Source organism: Desmodus rotundus, chromosome 4 (assembly GCF_022682495.2).
Source record: "Desmodus rotundus isolate HL8 chromosome 4, HLdesRot8A.1, whole genome shotgun sequence".
NCBI lineage: Eukaryota > Metazoa > Chordata > Mammalia > Chiroptera > Phyllostomidae > Desmodus > Desmodus rotundus.
The window spans coordinates 25,753,672-25,776,313 of NC_071390.1; the positions used below are offsets into that span (position 1 = coordinate 25,753,672).

Below are 22,642 nucleotides of genomic sequence, written 5' to 3' on the forward strand. Positions count from 1 at the left end.
TCCATCAACTTACTGATATTTCTCAAAGCTAGTTATAATTTTTTCATTCATAGATTATTTGATGTTTTATTTTCATTTATTTTAAATTAAATTTATTGAGGTGACATTGGCTAATGAGTTTATAGGTTTCAAGTGTACAATTCTATGATACATCATCTGTATACTGCACTCTGTGCCCACCACTCAAAGTCAAATCTTCTACCATCATATATTTGACCCCCTTCATCCTTTTCTACTCCACCACCTCCTACCCTCAGATAACCACCATACTGTTATCTGTGTCTATGAGTTTTTGTTTGCTTTTCTTATTTGTTCATTTGTTGCTTTCAGTTTAATATCCCACATATGAGTGAAATCATATGGTCCTTAACTTTTTCTGACTTACTTTACTGAGCATGGTATTTTCAAGCTCCATCCATGTTGTTGCAAATAGATGTATTTCATCTTTTCTTATGGCTGAGTAGTACTCCATTTTATATATGTATCATATCTTCTTTATCCAATCATCTATTAAGTGATACTTCAGTTTTTCTCATGTCTTGGCCTCTGTGAATATTGCTGAAATGAACACACAAATGTATATATCTTTGAAAATAAATGTTTTCAATTTTTTCAGGTAGATACCCAGAAGAGGGATTACTAGGATATATGGTAACTCTACTCCTAACTTTTTGAGCAGCCTCCATACTGTTTTCCATAGTGGCTCTACCAGTTTACATTCCTACCAGCAGAGAATGAGTTCCTTTTTCCCACAACCTCTCCAACACTTGTTATTACTTGTCTTGTTGATAATGGCCATTCTAACAGGTGTAAGGTGGTACCTCATTGTAGTTTTGATTTGCATTTCCCTAATAGCTAGTGAAGTTGAGCATTTTTTTCATATATCTGCTGGCCATTTGTATGTCTTCCTGGAAGAAGTATCTATTCAGGTCCTCTGCCCATTTTTTAATTGGATTGGGTTTGTTTGTTTGTTGGTTGGTCTGTTTAGTTTTTGGTGTTGAGTTGTATGAGTTGTTTATACATTTTGGATATTAACCCCCTGTCAGAGCTGTTGTTTACAAATATCTTTCCCCATTCAATTAGTTGTCTTTTTGTTTTGTTGGCAGTTTCTTTTGCTGTACAGAAGCTTTTTAGTTTGACATAGTCCCATTTATTAATTTTTGCCTTTATTTCTCTTGCCTTTGGGGTCAAATTCATAAAATCTCTAAGATCAAGGTCCATAAGTTTAGTACCTATGTTTTCTTCTATGTAAGTTATTGTTTCAGGTTTATATTTAGGTCTTTGATCCACTTTTTGAGTTAATTTTTGTATATGGGGACAAACAGTAGTCTAGTTTCATTCTTTTGCATGTGGCTTTGCAATTTTCCCAGCACCATTTATTGAAGAGGCTTTCTTTTCTCCATTGCATGTTTTTGGTTCTCTTGTCAAAAATTGATCATCCATTTACACGTGGGTTTATTTCTGGGCTTTCAATTCTGTTACATCGGTATATGTATCTGTTTTTCTTCCAATACTGTGCTGTTTTGATTTTTGTCACTTTGTAGTATAATTTGAAGTCAGGGATGTAATATCTCTGGCTTTGCTGTTTTTTTCTCAGGGTTGCTTTGGCTATTCGGGGTCTTTTGTGGTTCCATAGAAGGATTCACTAGTGAATTCTACCTGACATTCAAAGGTTTGATATCTATTCTTCTCAAACGCTTCTAAAAATTTGAAAAAGAAGCAATATTTACTAACATAGTTTATAAGGCCAAGATAACTCTGATACCAAAAACCTGGAAAGGATAACACACAAAAAGAAAACTATAGGACAATATTTTTGATGAATATAGATGCACAAATCCTAAAGAAAGTACGAGCAAATTGAATACAATAATACACTTTAAAAACAGTACATCACAATTAAGCAAGATTCATTCCAGGGGCACAAGGATGGTTCAACATATGCAAATCAATCAGTGAAAAACACCACATTAACAAAATATAGGATAAAAATCATATGATTATATCAATCAATGTAGTAAAAACATTTGATAAGATACGACATCCATTTATGATTAAAACACTCAATAAATTGGGTATAGAAGGAAAGTATCTCTGCATAATAAATGCCACATATGACAAGCCCTCATGTAACATCATACTTAATGGTGAAAAACTGAACACTTTTCCTCTAAGATCAGGAACAAATGACGAATATTCATTCTCTTACTCTTATTCAACATAGTATTGGAAGTCCCACCCAGAGCAATCAGGCAAGAGATACAGTGAAGCTGCAGGATGCAAAATCAATGTACAAGATTGCACTGCATTCCTATATACTAAAAAAGAAATTCAGAAAAAGAAATGGAAAGAACAATTCTTTTTGCAATTGCAACAAAAAGAATAAAATACCTAGAAATATACTTAACAAAGAATGTGAAGGACTTATATACTGAAATCTACAAAGCATTATTAAAAGAGATTGAAAAAGATACAATGAAATGGAAACATATTCTATTTGTGTTCATGGATTAGAAGAATCAACATAGTTAAAAATGTCAATATTACTCAAAGCAGTACACAGATTTGATGAAAACCATTTATCTTTTTTAAATAGGCTCCAATGTTTAAATAGGCTCCACCTGAAATTCTTTATATTTTCCTCCATTTTCATTATATTAATCATTTTTATTTTAAATTTTCTGATAACTCCACCACATGAATCACCTGTAAGGATATTTCTACCATTTCTTTTTAACCTAGTTTTTTGTTATTTGGACATTTTTATAGCATCCCTCAAAATTTTTAGTGGGTGCCAGACAGATATTTTTAAAAAATGTGAAATTTTGTTGGTGAAAGCATTGACCTGATACATCAAGGTGGCGGGTTCAATCTCTGGTCATGGTACATACAAGAATCAACCAATGAATATATAAATAATGGAACATCAAATTGATTTTCTCTTTTTCTTTCTCTCAAATTCCTCTCTCTCAATAAAATCTTATTTTAATGTAAAATTTTAACACCAGAGATGCACACACACAGAGAAAAGACCATGTGAGGACATGGTGAGAAGGTGGCTATCTGCATGCCAAGGAGAGAGGCCTCAGAATGAGGTCAAACTTGATCTTGGACTTCTAGCCTGTAGAACTGGGACAAATAAATTTCTGTGTTTTTTTTTTTTAATGTAAAATTTTGAATGACATATCTCTTTCTTGAGCCAGTTAATTTTTCTTCTGGCAAACAGGTATGGTACAAATAGACATCTTAATAGTGTCTAGGGTTGGTTTTAGGTTTTGTTAAAGCTGGTTTACTTTTTTGTCCTTACTGCTAAGATATGGCTTTTCTGTGCTCTCTTCTAAAAGTCTATGGTATTTAGATAGGTTCTTCACCTTTACTAATTTTAACTTCCATCCTCTTTCTCCCTATCACCCCATAGCTGCTGAACCTCTATTTATGCCTTTAGCCTCAAAGATATTCTTTTATACTGGGTTTATTGGAATTTCACCCTATGCATGTAAAACTTTGCAACTGGTGAATATCTTGTGGGAAGAGGGCATGCTGGTTTTTGGGATCGCTTTCCCTTGATTCTCTCTGCTATGGAATTTTGTCCCTCAAATTCCTGTTGTTTGTCTCCTCAGCCCACTGGGACTGATATTTTCTGTTATGGATTTGTTTGTGTGTGCTAAACATTGACAAATTCCCTCAGGAAAAAAAGCCGAATGTGTATCAAAACTGATAAAGAGAAATTTACAAACTACCAGGCAGAGTGTCTAGAAAAAAAATATTAATTGAACATTAAAATTCAAGGATTGTCTTAAACTACACATTAGAAACTCATAAAAGAGTGATAAAATGGAAGATAGATCTGAAGATATTTACTAAATGTGGCATAAAGGCTCAGAGATAGAAACAAAGAAAAGAACTAAGATACAAGGAAAAATAGTAATTCCAGAACATCTAATCAGTTCCAGGAGAAAAGAATGGGGAAATACTGGAGAGTCAATGGAAGAAACAACGTCTAAAAGTGGCTATAATTGATAAAAAGACACCACTCTTCAGATTCAGGAAGTCCAGAAAATCCCAAATGAGATATATAGAAAGACATCTATAATAGAAATAGTATGGCAAAACTGAAGAATACATAAAGGGAAACTGAAGAATAGAAAGGAGGATGAGAAAGTGAGGAGGAAAGGAGGAGGTAGAGGTGGTGAAGGAGGAGGAGGAAGAGGAAAGAGGGGAAGAAAAAAGAAGGGAAAAAACTTACATGCAGCAAGAAAAAAAAAGACACATTATATTAAAAAGAGCAACAGTAGACTGAGTGATGATTTCTCAAGGGCACAATAGTACATTGCCCATAAAAGACTGAAAGAATATACTGATAATCTATAATCGTGTATTAAGCCAAAATATCTTTCAACTTCAAGAGTTGTAAGATATCTTTTCTGATTAATATGTTGTCACTTTTTAAATTGCCAAATATCACAAATATAAGCAGCACCATATAGAATAGAGATAGAATAGAGAATGAAGACTTTATTTTGCAATTTGAAATAAATTGTTTAAAGCTGTACCCCAAAGAAGGTAGAATGAAAATAGCTCTCTATATTTGTTCTCCTGAATTTCAAGTGCCTCATATCCCCTTCCCCTCCTTTTTTGGGGGAAAATTTTTGATTGTCATAATCTTTATACATAAGTGTATGAAAAACAAGTTTTATTCATTTGCTTCATTTTTCCTGTAAGGACTGTTGACCCCAAACTGTATTTTGATAACACCGGCAAAAAATCCAATGCTTTTCCAAACAGGATTCCTTTGTGTGATTTGTGTCAGGGACTGTCATTTGTCAAAATGTGACAACATGCCTTTGTCTTCATTATAATGACAGGCAATCAAGAATGTTTTATCATGGCCAATTCATTTTTCTATATTAAAAATAAATTATAGCAGATATGAAAAATAGAAAGTAGAAGAAAATAAATAGATTTAATGGCCACTTTAAATTTTATCAGTGTTGATTTTGATTTTAGTGCTTTTTTCTATGCATAATTTGATTTTACAAAACTATGATCTTAGTAGCTATACATAAGTTATTTGAGAGCTAGTTAATGTAGGCTTAAGAGCAAAGGATTGGTTCCCAATCATATTCTGGAGATACAGAAATTAGAAGGAACATTATTGATTTGGTATAGAGCCCAATTTAATCGTCAGTTCTTAGTTAAGGCCAAAGACTGTATTTTATCATGGTGAAAAGCCTCGAGTAGTCTGAACACTCCTGAATTTACAAGTGTCTAACAGTTAAAACTGTTTCCCAGAGCCCAACAGCCAGTTCCAGTTTCCTTGGTAGCCGCGAGAAAAAGCCGTGCGTGTGCAGAGTCAAGGGGCAGGAGACCAAGTGAAATTTCAGGTCATTGTTTTTAGGGAAGGTGACTCAGGCTGAGTTTGGTCGTATGTCCAGAGTAAGGAGCAGAGTGGCTGTGGGGCCCCACTCCCTGGGCAACGGGATGCTGAGCTGAAGATGCACAGCCCTTGCAGAAGTGGCTTACCAGGATGCCAAGCACGAGGGTTTTGGACTTTTCCAAATGGAAGTTCCACGGAAGTTGAAAGAACAGGTTCTGCATCCAGCCTGATGGGGTTGGACCAGCTCCAAATATAAGCTCTATAATCTTGGACAAATCACTGGCTCTCTCTTAGCCTTGGTTTCTCCGTATGGAAAAAGGAAATATTTCTCCCTCCTGGGATTATTGTGAAGAAAGGATCGAATGGCATGACAATGCCTGTGGTAAGCACCGTGCCTGCCAGGTAAAAACATATTAGAACGACCTCGCTGTCATAAAGTCCCAAACTTTCTCACCCACAGTCAGCGTCCCTACCGGCCCTACTTCCGGGAGTGCCTAGACTTCAGACTTCCTCAGCGGAACGCGGATCCCTCCGCGCTACCGTCACTTCCGGGGGAATCCGGTCACCGTTCCTCGATTACCCGGATGCAGTTTTCATGGATGCCATCACTGAGGGACAGCAATGAAGACAGAGTCAAGAATTGCCCGGAAAGCCCTCAGAGTTGGGGGCTTCAAGGAGGCCTCTCTGAAGGACAAAAGATGGATTGCTGGGTGTCAAGGTGACCTAAATGGTCCTAGGACGTGCGTCCGCGCTTCCTGTTAACCTGCCGCCAAGTTTTTCTAGACCATTCACTCCTCTTGGCAGGGTGGGGTTCGCTTCCTACTCTTCTTGGTGTGCCAGGCTTTTGTTCTCGTCATTCCCCTCTGCCCTGGAGAGGATCGGGCTTATGGTGGCTGGTCTAGGAGGAAGGGGTGCGCAGCTAGGACTGAGAGAGGTGGGGCGCGCTGAGGATTGCCGAGCGGCGCAGGAGGATCCGGGAACCCCCCACTAAGTGCAGCTCCAGCCGCCGCCCAATTGGAGCCTGGTCCCCAGTCGTTTCGCCCGAGATGCTCCTCGCAGGGGAAGCCTCAGAGTTGATCACAGTTGTTGATCTTCCCAGCCGACCAAACCATGCTCAGCAGTAGACTTTGATCCTGGAAAATAGCTAGGGTTTGTATAGTGCAGTTTGTGGTGGTGGCTGTTTCTTTTTAATCCCAAACGGGCACACTGATAGTTTTAAGTTTCAGAATTAATAGGGAAAGTTCACAGTTGAATCTTGTGGTGGGCTTTCCTTTAAGGTTTAAATTTGGATAATGGTGAGATTTTGCCAAAAACATTTTTTTAATTAACATTTTGAGAAAATAGGCTAATATTTAAAATAGGAAGTTGAACTTTGCTACTTTGTAGTCGTCATGCTGAAACTTGTAGACACCAGAATTGTACCTCATGATAAGGCTTTTAATTGCCACCAGCTTCTGAAAATGCAACAATTCTAGATACAGATGTAGATATATTAATTTGAGATAGTTTTCTTCACTGCAGGGTACCCTATAAATTTTGTCATCGGGTGAAATGAAAAAAATGTGAGTTGATTCATTAACATTTCCTGGTAGTTAAAATTACCTTTTAAATGTGATACTGTGTAATACACATTACTTTCTTAGAGAAAAAAAATATGGAAACATATTTAAGGCAGGTTGACTCCATATAATGTAGCGTGTTATAATTTAGATTTTCACTTCAACTGTCAAAATTAGAAGAGCTCACCTACAAAGGCTAAAAAAAAGAAGAAGAAGAAGAAATCTAGACACTGACCTCTTCTCAGAACATTCCATAGTTTGAACAGAAAACAGAATGGCATTAGAAAGCACCTGGGATTTACTTATATACAACTACATACTATGTGTAAAGCTCTGAGTTGGTGATGGATGAAAAAGTGTTTTAAGATAAATATAAAGTAAGATATCAGTCACTAACAAGTTTTTACTTTCTGGCCAAATCATGTCTCCCTGTGGTAACTTTTAACCTCCCAAACTTGTGATTGTTTTACTAACAGTAATGTATACAGATTGTAATCACATTTTAAAGGAAGCAAAAATAAATGATCTGTTTGCACATTTTAAATGTTTTTTTGATCATGTGTTACTTGAGATTGTGCTTATAAATGCATTTGTACCCATAAGAGTACTTAGTAACTTGGTGGTCATAGATAGCCTTTATTCTTACTTTTTGTATGTTTTCTTTCAGGTAAGGTCTTGGCACAATACCATATGGACCTGGACAAAACTTGTTAAGGTGGAAATTTTTATTATATTAAGTAGTTCAAGCATTTGACCAGTCTGTTTAGTTTTCCAGTATTTTAGTCAAATAACTACATGGGCTTCATATTGTGAGCAATGTTTGTGGGATAATTGAGGATCACTTTAAATTATTTCCTACCAAATGTAAAAGGTGAATCTCATATAGTTAATTTTCATGGAGCATTTACTATAGGCCAGTATCTGCTTATACACACATTATCTCACTGAATATTTACAGTAACATCATCAGTTAGGTCTATTAAACTAGCTGTTTTATAGATGGACAAACTGAGGCAAAGAGGGATTAAGTTCCTTGTCCATAGTCCCAAAATTAGAGCCACATTCTAGAGCCTTTTCTTCAATATAACTGAAGACTGGTAGAAAAAGCATGAGTGAATTCAGACCTGAACTCTGGTCCTGCCTACCCTGCTCTGTGAGTTAGAGCGTCATTCAACCTCTCTGAATTTCATTTCCCTCTCCTATGAGGAACGAACACTATAAACTCTTATACAGGGCCCAGTACAAATAACACCCCTTTTTTATGAGCTGGCAAAACCATAAGCATGTAAATCTGTAACATAACAATATCACATTTACTCCCAGCATATGAAATTTTAGGTGAAATGTTCAAATTGCTGTCCATCTTGTGTGAGAAATTCACGTACCCTACCAACCACACTCAGTGGCGTTACTTCTGCCAGACCTTGTATTTTATTGAATCTTGATTTATCAAGAATCCTTAAAAGGGTGCCTTCACCATTGTCTTTTGGATTTTCTTCCAAGCCTCTGACACTTGTTTAGTAAGTTTTGATGCACATACACAGGCTGTGACAACTCCATCTCTATTGCTGGTTGGTCTGCCCACGTTGTAAGATGTGGCTGATTTCAGAGGTGTCAAAATACGTATTAAATAATGTGTATCTTGTAACTGATGACATAAATTGGTGATCTCTGGGCTTTTCATCCTTAACTCTATGACATCTCTGACTTTATGAAATTTTATCGCATGTTTATGTATTTTTAATGTAAATGACTCAAAATAAAGCATAAGTGTCTTTCTGTCTTTCTCACCTTTGAATCCCAATACCCAGAACAATGCCTAGCATGTAATAAATGCTCAGTAAATATTTGCTGAATAAATTTTATATTACAAATGCAACATTTAAAAAAATCATATTTGACTTGAATTTGATATAAAATGAAATAGTATTAGTGCAAAAATTGTTTGCTAATAGTTTTTGCATTCAGAAGTATACTATAATAAAACAGTAGTAGTTCTTTGCCAACATCTTTTCTGCTACTATGTTGATTGTGATTAGGTGTGGAGTATATTTTGTTCCTTGAAGAGGTGGAGTGAAAATTGAAATACTGGCATGAAGACTTAATAAGGAATAAACTAGTTTTATTTTTTAAACCAGCTGGAGTATAGGAAAACTGTTTCATATGTAGAGATTTTTATTTTAACAAAAGTTGAAAAAATGTTATTTGATATCCTTATTATATTTTTTTAGCATTCTTGAGGTGATTAAGCATACCATCCTTCCAAATGTACAAATAGAATTAAATATGCCTGAGTTATGAATGATGGAAATAAACTATACTTTAAAGATATTTTTGAAAGTGTGTGAATGGACAGAAAAGTGTTCAAGTTTTGGAGTGGGCAAGTGTAAGAAGAAAACGTCACTAAAGAAATCTCAGCGATATTTATAGTACTCACGTTGAGGTTTGTACTTTCAGTTAGAACCAGGATGGGGGCATAGGAATTATTACAGAGTTATAGACCATTCTCTGGAGACAATTATTTAAGTGGTTCTGCTGTGGCTAGAAAAGCCAACAACATGAGGTATTATCAGAAAAGGATTTTGGAAAATCAACAAAAAATATCTTACCCTCAAACAACACAATAGCCTATGCCTGTTTTTGAACCAAGCACTAGCAAAGAGAATGAATTACTCTTAGACAACTAAGTCCCATTTCATAGTTGAAGGTAATCTTCAAATGCTTTGTGGGGAGGGGTACATAAGAATTTAAGCTTCTGTTAGGAGGAAGGAGAAAATGGATGCTAGAATAGGTAAAAACAGAATCCACTGCAAGGCCTCTATTGTCTTCTAACTATCCTTGGGTCAGAGCAATGGACACCAAAAACAGAGAGATTATGAACAAACTAATTTAAAAATAAATAATCCTGATGTTCTATAAATGCACCACACATTTTTAAAGCTCATGATGTAATCGGTTCATTAAAAAGTTACTCTTGTCACCCGAGCTGGTATGGCTCACTTGGAGCATTGTCCAGTCAACCGAAAGGTCATAGGTTTAATTCCTGGTCAGGGCACGTGGGTCAGGACACATGCCTGGGTTGTGGGTTTGGTCTCCAGTGGGGGTGTGTACAAGAGGTTCCCTGTTACAGTGCTTAGGAGAGGCAGCTGATCAATGGGGTGCATAGAAGAGGAGATTGCTGTTTCTCACATTGATGTTTCCCTCCCTCCCTCTCTCCCTTCCCCTCACTCTAAAATGAATAAGCATGTCCTTGGGTGAGGATTAAAAAAAATCACTTTTGTCAGCATATTAAGAAAATATATTTGAATTACTTCAGATAAAGAAGGTTAAAGGAACATGGAAAAGTGCCCACTATTAGAAGAAATTTTAGCTGTTTGGGAGTTGATGAAACAAATTAATCTTCTACTGGATAACAGAAAAACAGAAAATGGGAGTGAGGATGGAAAGAATGAATGGAGTTCCTGATAAATCAGGTGTAAAAACAATGTAGTAGGAGACTGTCACTATGAATGAAATTATTCAATATCTCCAGCTTCAAAAGAGATTTACTATTTTTAAAAGTGTCAATGAGAAGAAATTGAGATTGGGGGTTAGTTAATAAAAGTCTATTTACTTTCTATAGCAGTGGTTCTCAAAATAGGAACCTTCTCCAGTACAACCTGAACTAAGTGTGCAAGATACATGTAACCAGTGCTTGACACATTGCCTGATACGTGAAAGCCACTAGAACTGTATTTATTTAATGAAGAAAAAATGAATGATCAAAAGACAGGTAAGTGATGAAGGTACTAATGAATCCAAATACCTATTAATTCCTAATATCATTCCTAATATCCCCAATATCATTTCAGCATTCCTAATGCTGAAATTCTTCATTTCAGCATTCTTCAAGCAAATAGCATCCATGATGGCACTAATATTGCTCTCTTCCCAACCTATGAGATGTTAGTTGTTATAAATACTAATAGATACTATTGAGCATTTAACATGTGTCAGGCACAATGTAAGTGCTTTTTCTGCATCAATAGATTTTTTTAAATCCTCACCAGAGGACATTTTTATTGATCTTAGAGAGGAAAAGAAAGAGAGAAACATCAATTGGTGGCTTCCTGTATGCAACCTGACTGGGGACCGAACCCACAACCCAGGTATGTGCCCTGACCAGGAATTGAACCCACAATTTTTGGTGTACAGGAATGATGCTCCAACCAACTGAACCACCTTACCAAGGCAGCTCCAGTACATTTAACCCTTTTAACAACCTTCTGTGATGGAAGAGGAAATTAAGTCTCAAAGAGATTGAATAATTTGCCCAAAGCTAGGCTGATAGATAATGGAGTTTGGATTAGAAGTCAGTTTTGATTCACTTTGTAAATTAAAGCCTGTGCTCTAGTTTGCTATACTACTTCTTCTTCCATAATGTGCAACATTCCGCAACTACATTTTCTCCTTTGAAATTATCTTTGACACTACTTTTGAGGTTCTTGCTTTGGCACTGTTTCTTATTGCCAGGGTCGTCACGAGCTCTTTTGTTTATGAACTAACTCTTCATTCTTTATTGGCTTCTTTTGAAAACTTATCCCGGGACCTGAAACCCTCACTCAGTAGAATTCTAGACTAATTCTAGACTAAGTATATTCAGTTTATTGCTTTATAAATTCCATTCTCTCCTCAGTTGGGCAAATCTCCCGAGAGGCCTTACATAAACCCCTTTCCCTCTTTCCTCCCACTGATCAGGGTCCCGTCCTTGGATTTACACAACCAGCTCAAAGAACCCAGATCAGACATAAATTTCTCTATTGCTTCCTATTATCCCAAGTACCTTTCTTTAAAGGTGTTTTCCTATTTGTCTCATTGTTTTAGAATTAGAGTCATCATATTTTATTGCAATTTCTTTCAGAGATTTTTCTTGGTTGTATTTGAAACTGGTATTTAAAAAATGTTTTAAAGTTCTAATCCAATGGAGAGGCAAAATCAAGTGGCCTTTCCTCTTTACTCTGGAAAGGATTGAAAATAGAGATCACTCTGTTAATGTAAATTCCTCCTAGGCTGCCTCACCATCCTTATCTCCTGAGTGTTGCTCCAGGCTTCCTGTGGTAGAAGCTTTTCTCTTATTCCTGAAGTACACTCTCTGTTCCACCTGGCCATCCCCAGATACGACCTTTCTGCCTCTGTCTCTGCATACCTTCAGGGACCAGGGCATAACCTTCCCGTTGTCCAAATTTTACCCAAAGCGGGAATAGCGATGCCAATTTTATTTACTTTTGTCTCTAAGTCTCAGATTGGCTGGAACGTTACTTTTTTTACTTTCAAACAGGTAATGTGGGTTTTTTTCAAATGAGGAAGCATGACCACTTTGATTTAGCTGGGATTAAACCAAACTTAATTGCCAGCAAAGACACGATTGATTGATTAGGCCCAGTCATCTTAGTCAAGTTTTCTACAGGGACTTATTGTCAAAGCAAATGACTTAATTTTTAGTGCTAGTAAATGTATGTCCTTCTTTTGTGGTCACTGTCATTTCATATTCAACAGAAACATTGAAAGGAAATGTTAGCTAAGCTAGATGAAGACTCCAAGTGGGCAGCTTGCTGTTTGGTGCCTTCAGAGGAATTGAATAAGAGGATGTAAGGACTTTTAATTCAGTTTAAGGAAATTTCTGAGGTCCAAGTATTAAAGGCCTCATTTCCAGTACCTTTGTAACCCTTAATAGAAGATAGAATTTGGGACCTCTATGGCTCAGATAGACAGGCCCCATGGCAAGGAACCTACAAAGGGGACTTTGTCTGAGGCCTCTTCCTTTAAGGCTCAGAAAACTCTGTTGAGCAGGCAACATTTTTATGTTTTCCTGCCTGTGGGGATTTCCTATGGCCGCATGAATTCACAGCCATACTCAGCAGCAGTGCCTTCCCCATTATTGGGTCCTGAAGAAGTGGGCCCCCTTAAAAAAAAATACACCAAATTCATTAAGGTATAATTTGCATACAATAGCATGCATACATTCAGTAAATTCAGACAAATATATACACATCTAGTGTAACCATCATCACAATCAAGACATAGAACATTCCCTTTACCCTTAAAGGCTTCCTTGCGTCACTCCCACTCAGTCCTTGCCATACCTAAGTCCCTGGCCAAAGCAAGCATTGAGAGTAACACCCAGGAGACGAGCATCTAACATTGCTGAATAAACTTGTCTCTCCTAGAATTTCAAACAAAGAATTATACAGTATGTTCTCTTATGGGTCTTCTTTCACTCAGTGTCATGTTTTTGAAATTCAGCTGTGTCGCTAAATATCAGTAGTTTGTTTTTACTGCTTAGTACTATTCCATTGTATGGATACACCATAGTTTGGCTGTCTGTTCCCCTATTGATGGACTTTGGGGTTGTTTCCAGTTTTTTGGCTGGCCTTTGTTTGGACGTATGTTTTCATTTCTCGTGGGTAAATACTTGGGAGTGGAATGACTTGCGTCACATTGGTTAGAGATTGTCCCGAATACTGAGGCAGTCCCTGGTCAGGGCACATACAAGAATGAACCAATGAATGCATGAATAAGTGAGACAACAAATCAATATTTCTCTCTCCTTTCCTCTCTCTCTAAAAAAAATAAAAATCAATTAAATAAATTTTAAAAAGAAAGAAATATAAACTACCAAGCTTTTTTCTCAGAGTGGTTTTACTATTTTACATTTCCACCAGCAATGTGTTAAGAGTTTCTACTGCTCCACATTCTCACCAACAGTATGTAGCCATCCCAGTAGGTGTGTAGTGGTCTCATTATGGTTTTAATTTACATTTCTTTGATGGCTACTGATGCCGAGGATCTTTTTATGTGCTTATTGGCCATACTTTCGTGAAGTGAACAAATATTTATAAGCAACTGACATCTGCTAGACAACTATTCCCTGGCCCACTTGGACTTCTAGAATGGCCACCAGAGTTACACTATCCCTACCCATCCACATACCGTTATTGCACCAAATCCCTTCCCTTTCTTTAGGTCAGGGATCAGTAACATTTTGTTAAGAGCCAGATAATATTTTGTTCTTTGTAGGCCACAGGAACTTTGTCACAACTCTGCAACTCTATCATCTTAAGAGCAGCCACAGATAATATGTAAATGAATCAGTGTGGTTGTGTTCCAACGAAACTTTATGGACCCTGAAATTGTCACAAAATATTTTTCTTTAGATTTGTTTTCAACTAATTTAAAAAGGCAAAAGTATTCTTAGCTTGCAGGTCTAAGGTTGCCAAACTCTGCTCTAGATGGTTCACAAGAGTTCACCAGGCCCTTAGGTTACAGTAGAATCACACAGTTACGAGTTTGAATCTCAGCTCCACTATTTATCAGGCCGTGTGGCCTTGGGCTTATTTCTCCTCCTCCCTTCTACTTTCTGGAAGTCTCAGACTTTTGTTTCCACTTATATTTTATTGGCTGAAACTTAGTTCACATGTTTATACCTACTGAAAGGGAGGCTGAGAAAGTCACTTAGCTATGTGACCATGTACCCAACTGAAAATTGGGTTCTGTTACTGATGCTGAATAAGAGAATGGATGTTACAGTAGTTAATGCAGTCTGTGCCATACACCTCTTGCCCATCGCCCTGTTCAGATATTCTCTGAGCTGCAGAATAGGCTCTGGAATTAAACTAGACACTAAGCTCAGTCACAACTGCCTGCTTGGGAGGGGCCTTATGTAGGAATAATTTTGTTAAGTTACAATGAGAGAAACCAGAGTTTAAAGTCCAAAGAGTCTCAGTACATCAGTGGAAACTTTTATTAATAAATATAAAAATATCATCCCCTAAATCTTTAGAATATTGCCATTTTAGATCTCTCTTGCGATTCTCTTCAATACTCTGTATCGGGTTCTGAGGTTAAATCTACTTTTGGTGATGATAGTGCTTTGGTGAACAAAATGTCAGCATGGACTTTTCCTACCCTGCTAGTCAGTGAAAACTTAAAATAAGTAGGTATGATGATTTTAAAAATATTTTGCCTTGAGTCTCCCCCCCCAACCCCACCCCAGTACTTGTCTCCACAGCACCTAGACTTTTATTTATCTTTTAAAAAGATTGTATGTATTTATTTGCAGAGAGAGGGAAAGGGAGGGAGAGAAACATGAATGTGTGGTTGCCTCTCACATGCCCCCAGCCAGGGACCTGACCTGCAACCCAAGCTTGTGCCCTGACTGGGACTCAGACTGGGGACCTTTTGGCTCACAGGCCAGCACTCAATCCACTGAGCTGCACCAGCCAGGGCCACCTAGACTTTTAGAAAATTGATAGTGGCAACATTTTGAATCAATGGAACATCGTTTGATCATCTCCAAAGGATTTCATGAGAGACCTAATCTTATTCTGAGAGGTCTACTAAAATCTTTGACTTATTATCTATAATCAGAGTACTTATCCAGATACATGGGACTCTTTCAAAGACATGGAGACAGTCATACAGGAATGGCTTCCACTGAGCACACTGCTCTTCAAATGCCCACAGAAGAGCACATCCCAAATCTTAGGTATATCAGGGTGGCAGTAGGGGATTTAGATTGCAGTATTTGGATTTAGAGAGGAAGTCTTTCTATTTGGATGAAAATAACATGATTTTATACTGTTATGGAACAAATAGAGCAGGTTTTATTTACATGATTTATATACTATGACTTTATCATGTTCTGACAGGTGACAAAAACTATTTTGCTTTGGAAACAGTGGGAACACGTGTCTGCTTGTTAGATTCCTCTCCTCCAAAGCTCTTTTATGCTGAAATTGTGTTCTCCCCAAAGTGGAAGAAACCTCACCATCTTCTGGAAGACTTTCTTTGAAGTGCTATTGTTATGTGAGCCAGAGACCACTGGGTTTTAATGTAAGTGTTTTGGGTCACCTAGTGTCTATGAGTTATAAAATGAATTGATTTATTGTGAAGTTGATGTACTACAGTATTTGAATCTATAAATGACTTTCTTGAAAGACTGCTTGTCCTATATTTGTTTGCTGTTCAGTAATGAAGTATCTTTGAGCATCAGAATAGGATCCTATTGAAAAGAAGACTGCACAAATACCAAGGATTTCATTTAGAACTGCTTTGAGGCACAATAAAGAAGTCAGTCTCCTTGATCTGAAAAGCTTTATATTTTAACAAAATTTAAAAAAATATATATTTTTCCCAATTGTAAAAGTAATCCATATTTACTATAGAACACGTTAGAACACAGAGAAAGTTACAAAGGAAAAAAATAAGAATCATCCACAGTCCCACTACCCAGTAATAACTATGTTAAATCCTTTGACAAACCTCCTTTGAGATAGTAACATTATTGGGTTGGCCAAAAAGTTCATTTGATTTTTCCCGTAAGCTGGCTCTAGTAGCACTTAGTGGTCTTTAACTTCATTCGAAACAATTTGGTTAGATTGTAATGTGACAGCTGTCATATCAGCATATATTTAAAAAACCCATCAAAATTAGTGAATTTATGTGTAGCCATTTTAATATTGAAGATGGAAGAAAATAAGCAATATTTTCAGCATATTATGCTTTATTAGCTCAAGAAAAGTAAAAACTCAACTGAAACACACAAAAAAGATTTGTGCAGTGTATGGGGAAGGTCCTGTGACTGATCAAACATGTCAAAAATGGTTTGCAAAGTTCCATGCTGGAGATTTCTCGAAGGACGATGCTCCATGGTCGGGTAGACCAGTTGAAGTTGATAGCAATCAAATTGAGACATTAATTGAGAACAATCATTGTCATACCACATGGGATAGCAGACATACTCAAAATATCCAAATCAATAAAGTTACTGGTGAAAATGGAAAATTGTGTCTTTTATTTTATGGAAAAAACTAAATGGACTTTTGGGCCAACCCAATAAATTACTTGTCTTTGAACCAGTGAAGTATACCCAGTGGGCTACCCTAAAGTGATTTGTGACTAAGGGAGGGCTTTGAGCCTCCATAATTCAAAGCCTCTATAATTTCACCTAGCACCTCACTGGGAGGAATCGCCCAGTAAAACACGAGTCCTCCTAAATACACTAATTGCTGATACTGCAGCAGCACACACCCAAACACACCCGTCAGTATCTCGTAATACTTCTTGGAGACCATGGGTTCTGGGATGACATAATATTTTGGGATGCCTTGATAGTAGGACCAGTTGAGGTTAAGTCCTTAAATGAATCCTGTTCTTCCCTCAGGTGTGTGAAATTGGAGGATGTGGTCCCATCATCTCAGATGATAACAAACTACCTCCCTGGTAGCTGAAATCCATGAGGCACCTTTGCCAAAAGCAAAGACAATATTTGCTGACACACTTTATTGACCTGGGTGTGTTGGGATGGTGAATAGTGGTGGTGCCTGTCTCTGAAGACTTCTGGGACAGTCAATTTTGTATTCCCTCTAATGCCAAGAACAATGCCTGAAGCCTAGCTTAGTCATTTAATAAAGCAATTGTGTTAAGAATAATCAAAGTCAAGAGCATTCGAAGACACATATTGACACTAGCTCACTTCTAAAGCCACTTAACCATGTAGGAGATCCAGATCTTAGCTGTGGTGTCCCCTTCCTGACTGTGCTGCTGACGCAGTAACCTAATATCTAGGAACGGAGGTAGGTACAGGAATAATCTGCAGGTCAGTACAAGGACAAGGCTGCAGGCTGCAGGCTGCGGGCACATGCCGCCTAGCCCTGCCCTTCTGTACTGAGGTAGTTTTCCGTTGCAAAGAGGTGTCACTGGCTGCCTTTGGGACCTTCTGGAAAACATATGCATGTACAGTAAAAGTGTTTTGTTTCTGCATTATTCATAGCATGGTTTTTCAAAGTACAGCCTCACTGCATCAATCACTTGTAGTGACTTTTAAAAATGTAGGTTCTTGATTTCCATTCCAGATTCGCTGAATCAAATCTTTTGATCCTGAGGTCCATATGATTTTTATGCACCCTGTTCATTTTTATGACTGTCACCTAGAGTTATAAATAAGCTTAATAAAACAATAGTTATACCTGCTAGGGCAATGCACTCATATGTTCTCTTCAATTCTTTTTTATGCAATTTTTTAAAAATTTCAACAAAGGTTTATTTAGTAGCTTCTGTGTGTCAACTACCATCTGGCCCTCAGAATAAAATTCATGGTAGTTCCCAAGGAGCCTGGATTCTAACAGGAAGTACACACACACACGTGGGCATATGTGCATATACACACATCCCGTAAAAAGTAAGCGGACAACAATCCTAAGATACTATATGGGTCTTTGCCATTGTTCTTAGATTTAACCATTCAGGACTGATACTTTTCTTTATTATTTTATCTAACTGTGACCCACTAATTTGATTTCATCACCTACTAATTCTGGATAAGAAGATTGAATTAGATGATTTTAATGTTTCAACATTACGATTCTACAACTAGGGAAAAACTGAAAAATACAAAATAAACAATTTTATCCTTTCTTTTCTCCTTTCAGATTGCAGCCAATATGAAGGACTGTCACAATTCATAGGTGCACCACAGGCGATATACTTGGGCTTTACTGTCATCTCTGCCACTACCTGTATGACTGAACACTCAAAACCTTTGGGCTTCAGTTTTTATCTAAAACATGAAGTTAATACTTTCCTCTTACATTTTAAAAAACTTCTCAAATGAGATGAAAACTGTGAGGAATCTCTGTGAACTCTAGATGCACGCATTAACATAAGATCGCGTTCTTTTACAAGAACCGAACCTGAAAACATTCGGACTTCAAGTCACCTCTCCTACAACACCTCCTGTGTTTTGGTCACAACTTCCACTCTCCTTAATCCCTAGTAGGTGACCTTTAGAGAAAAAGGTACTGCAGAAATCACATGGATATTTATGCAAATGTTTGGTTCTTACTCTTGTATCTTAGTTGCTTTCATGCTAGAGAAAATGTCCTGAAGAAACACTCCTGGGAGAGCAATCCAGATCTTTGGTTTCTGAGCTATGTTGTTAGGCCTTATAATCAAATTCCCCTGCTGTGATAAAGAAATGCGGAGGTGCTGTGGCCGGGTGACTCAGTGGGTTGGAGTGTCGTCCTGTACACCAAAAGGCTGAAGGTTCGATATCTGGTCAGGTCATATACCTAGGTTGTGGGTTCAATCCCCTTTGGGGTGCGTGCAGAAGGCAGCTGATCGATGTTTCTCTCTCTCATCAGTATTTCTCTTTCACATCAGTGTTTCTGTTTCTCTCTTTCTCTTTCTCAAATCAGTAAAAAACATACCCTTGAGTGAGGATTAAAAAAATATATATTTTTTGCATTTGTAATTTTGATACATATTGCCAAATTGCCCTTTGTAGAATTTGATTCATAGGAAATGCCCATAAGTAATGTAGGATGAAGCCTTCCCACCTCAACACTCTTATCAAACTTAAAAATGAGGTTAAGCATCTTCTGAGACATTTTTTCCCCCTGGGAACTGCCTATTTATATCATTTACTCTTTATATGTTAAGAAAATTAGCCCTTGCCTGGAGATTAGTTGCAAATATTTTACCCATTTTGTTATTTGTCTTTTAACTTTGATTATGATGATTTTTGACACACACAAAAAAATTAATTTATATAGTTAAATTTTGTGGCTTCTAGATTTCTCATACATCCTTGGAAAAATTATCCCCTTTTCTAAGTTATAATTGTTATGAAGTTATGAAATAATTCTTCCATGACTTCTCTTTCATCAAAATTAATTTTTTTGACATGGGAGCAATTTTATTTTTCTAGATGGCTTCTCAACTCAATTTATTGAATAATGCATATTTTCTTCCACTGATTTGAGATGCCATTTCTATCACATATTAAATTCCATATGTTTAGGTTTATTTTTGGAATTTCCATTCTGTTTCATTGAATTATCTGTCAACTCATATGCAAGTACCCATAGTGTTCTACTTATTGGTTGTTTGTAATATTTTTTAACCTGTCAGATGCCAGCATTTCCTAGTTATTCTTGCCTGTTTAGTTCATTTTTAAAAATCAGCTTGAGACTGTAAATTTATATATCAATTTAATGAAAATTGATATTTTGATGTTGATGCTTCCTATCCAAGAATATGGTATGCCTTCTTCCAGTATTCTTTTGTGTAACTTACAAGTATTTCAAAGTTTTCTTCATAGTGATCTTGCACATTTTTTATATTTATTGCTATGCATTTTATCTTCTTTTGGTAGCTGTTATAACTGAGTATATCTTTTTTTAAATCTAACTGGTAGTTCTGTGTATATATGAAAACTAATTTAATTAGGTACCCAGCTACTTTACTGTCTGTAATTCACTTACTGTCTGTAATAGTTTTTCAGTTGATTATTTTAGAGTTTCCAGGAAATCATATCTGCAAATAATGGTCATTTTAACATCTCCCTTTCCAATTTTTAAACTCTATTTTTCTTTTGTGTAGCTGCATGTATGCATGTATTTGTTCTTTTGTTTTCTTTTCTATAATTCATTAATTTCTTTTATCTCTTTCCTTTTGTTTTTGCTTGGTTTACTTGTTCTTTCCCAGATTTTTTCAGTTGCATGTTAATTTTCTTTTGAGCACTATTTTAGTTTTATCCTGGACTTCTTGATGTGTAGAATGTTTATTGTAGTGATTCTATAGATACTGTACTGTGAAATTTTGGTTTGGATTTCTTATTTAATCGAGGGATGGTTTGGGATTTTTTTGAGTCCTATTCTACATATTTTGTTCACTTCATTTTCATGATAGGATGTTGTCTATGTTAATTCTACTTTTGGGGGATTGATTGCTTTTCTTTATAGGTTAATACATAGTCAAGTTTTGTGAAAGTTTGCATTAGAGTTTAATATTATCTAAGAAAAATCAGATATAGTTTGTTAATTATTAGCACACTATCTTTTGTGCACAAGGAAAACCAGTAATGGATTAATTTCATGTAATGAAGGCACAAATGGGAGTGCTTTTGCAGTTTGGAAAACATAGATTTTGTTTTCCTTGGGTGAGCTGCAGGATTAGCTGGCAGCTAGCAGACTAGTCAGCGTGTGCTGATCTCATGCACCTACATGAGTGACAGATCTGTCATGTCCTTTGTTATCTTGTCCATCTTAGCTATGCCAGACCTATACCGTTTTCCTTATCAGGATTTCTCAGTACATGCCAATTACATCGCCATAATGTGTTGAGGTTTTCTGTATCTTCATTTTTAATTAATGATCTGTCACGGTCTAGGAGAGATGAATTACTCGTAGTTTCTTACTACCATGTTTCTCTTTTATTTCTCCTTATAACCTCTAGTTTTTACTTAATATTGTTGCAAGGTTATTGGATCCACAGATATTCATAACTGTTCATCTTTATCATGAATTAGCATTATAGAGTGCCCCACCTTTAGCATTATAGAGTGCCCCACCCTGACCCAGTCTGGTTTAACACATTTGGGCCTGCATTTGGCCTTATCTGTTATTAAGATGTTGCTTTTTGTTTGAGTAGGTTTACTCATCCTTATATCTTCAACTCTTCTGAATCATTTTATTTTTGTTGTATGTCTTTTATGTAGTATAGACTTGTTTTGTCATGTGATTTAGTCTGAAATTCTTTTTCTTTTAAATTTTTTAAATTGATTATAGAGAGAATAAGAGGGAGAAGGAGAGATTGATTTGTTGTTCCACTTATTTTTGTATGCACTCATTGGTTGACTCTAGCATGTGTCTGCAACCTTGGCATATCAGGACGATGCTCCAACAAAGCTACCAAGCCAGGGAGGACTTGTTTTCTCTTAATAGCTTGAGTTTAGCCCCTTTACATTTTTGATTTGATATGTTTGGGCTTAGTTTGTCACATTATTTTGCTATACCTTCTGAATTTATACCTTTTAAAAATATTTTACTTTTACATAGACAGCTTGCTTTGTTTTCAGTGTGTATTTCTTTTGATAATTAGGAAGGTTTAATTTTTATTGTTACATTTATAATGCTCTGATTGTGTAATACCCTCAATTCTCTATTTAGCCAGACTTTTAGTGTCTGTAATTCTGTCCTATAAGTAATTATTGATAAGTTGGACTTCATTAAAAATAAAAACTCTACAAAAGACAATGTCAAGAGAAATAGAAGACAAGCCAGAGTGGGAGAAAATATTTGCAAAAAACACATTTAATAAAGGATTGTTATCCAAAGTACACAAAGAACTCTTAAAAATCAGTAAGAAAACAAGCAGCCTGATTTTAAAAATGGGCTTAAGATCTTCATACACAACTCACCAAAGAAGATATAGATAGCAAGTAAGCATGTGAAAAGTTGTTCCACATCATTTGTCATCAGGGAAATGCAAATTAAAATGATACCACTACACATACATTAGCATGGCCAAAATCGGGCGCACTGACACCACCAAATGCAGGTGAGGATGTGGAACAACAGGAACTCTCGTAGGTAGGAATGCAAAATACTGCCACTTTGTAAGAACGTTTGGCAATTTCTTACAACACTAAACATACTCTTAGCCTGTGATTCAGCAATCTCTCTCCTTGGTATATACCCAAAGGTGCTGAAACTTAATGTGCACAGTAAAACCTGCATGCATGTTTGTACCAGCTTTGTTCATAATTGCTGAGACTTGGAAGCAACCAAGATGTCCTCCAGTAGTAGGTAACTGGATAAACTGTGACCCGCCCAGAAAATGGAATATTATTCAGCACTAAAGAGCTATCAAGCCATGAAAGGACATA

The 22,642-nt window shown here is 36.6% G+C and overlaps 1 protein-coding gene and 1 long non-coding RNA gene across 11 annotated transcripts in view; one reads left to right on the top strand and one right to left on the bottom strand.

Annotated features, from left to right (window-relative positions):
* Nucleotides 1-5,860, bottom strand: part of ZNF518A (zinc finger protein 518A) — a 40,800-nt gene extending 34,940 nt beyond the window's left edge. The window contains exons 1-2 of one of the 3 annotated variants that reach the window (XM_045197499.2): nt 5,524-5,860; nt 386-558 (exon numbers count right to left, since the gene is read on the bottom strand). The gene's annotated coding sequence lies outside the window, so the exon portion shown is untranslated. Of the gene's footprint in view, nt 1-385; nt 1,773-5,523 lie in introns of all 3 variants that reach the window. The other 2 variants (XM_053922128.1, XM_045197500.2) reach the window with 2 other exon arrangements.
* A 12-nt stretch (nt 5,861-5,872) lies between these two features.
* On the top strand, nt 5,873-21,296 carry LOC123480034 (uncharacterized). 8 transcript variants are annotated; one of them, XR_008426589.2, is made up of 6 exons: nt 5,873-6,182; nt 7,604-7,651; nt 10,559-10,708; nt 10,818-10,939; nt 15,624-15,807; nt 18,405-21,296. It is a non-coding gene; the product is annotated as an uncharacterized lncRNA (long non-coding RNA). The 8 variants fall into 8 exon arrangements; XR_006655894.3 differs by lacking the exon at nt 10,818-10,939 and adding an exon at nt 11,008-11,084 and having other exon boundaries at nt 5,877-6,182; XR_006655896.3 differs by lacking the exon at nt 10,818-10,939 and adding an exon at nt 6,899-6,939 and having other exon boundaries at nt 5,881-6,095; nt 10,562-10,708.
* Nucleotides 21,297-22,642: the final 1,346 nt, after the last annotated feature.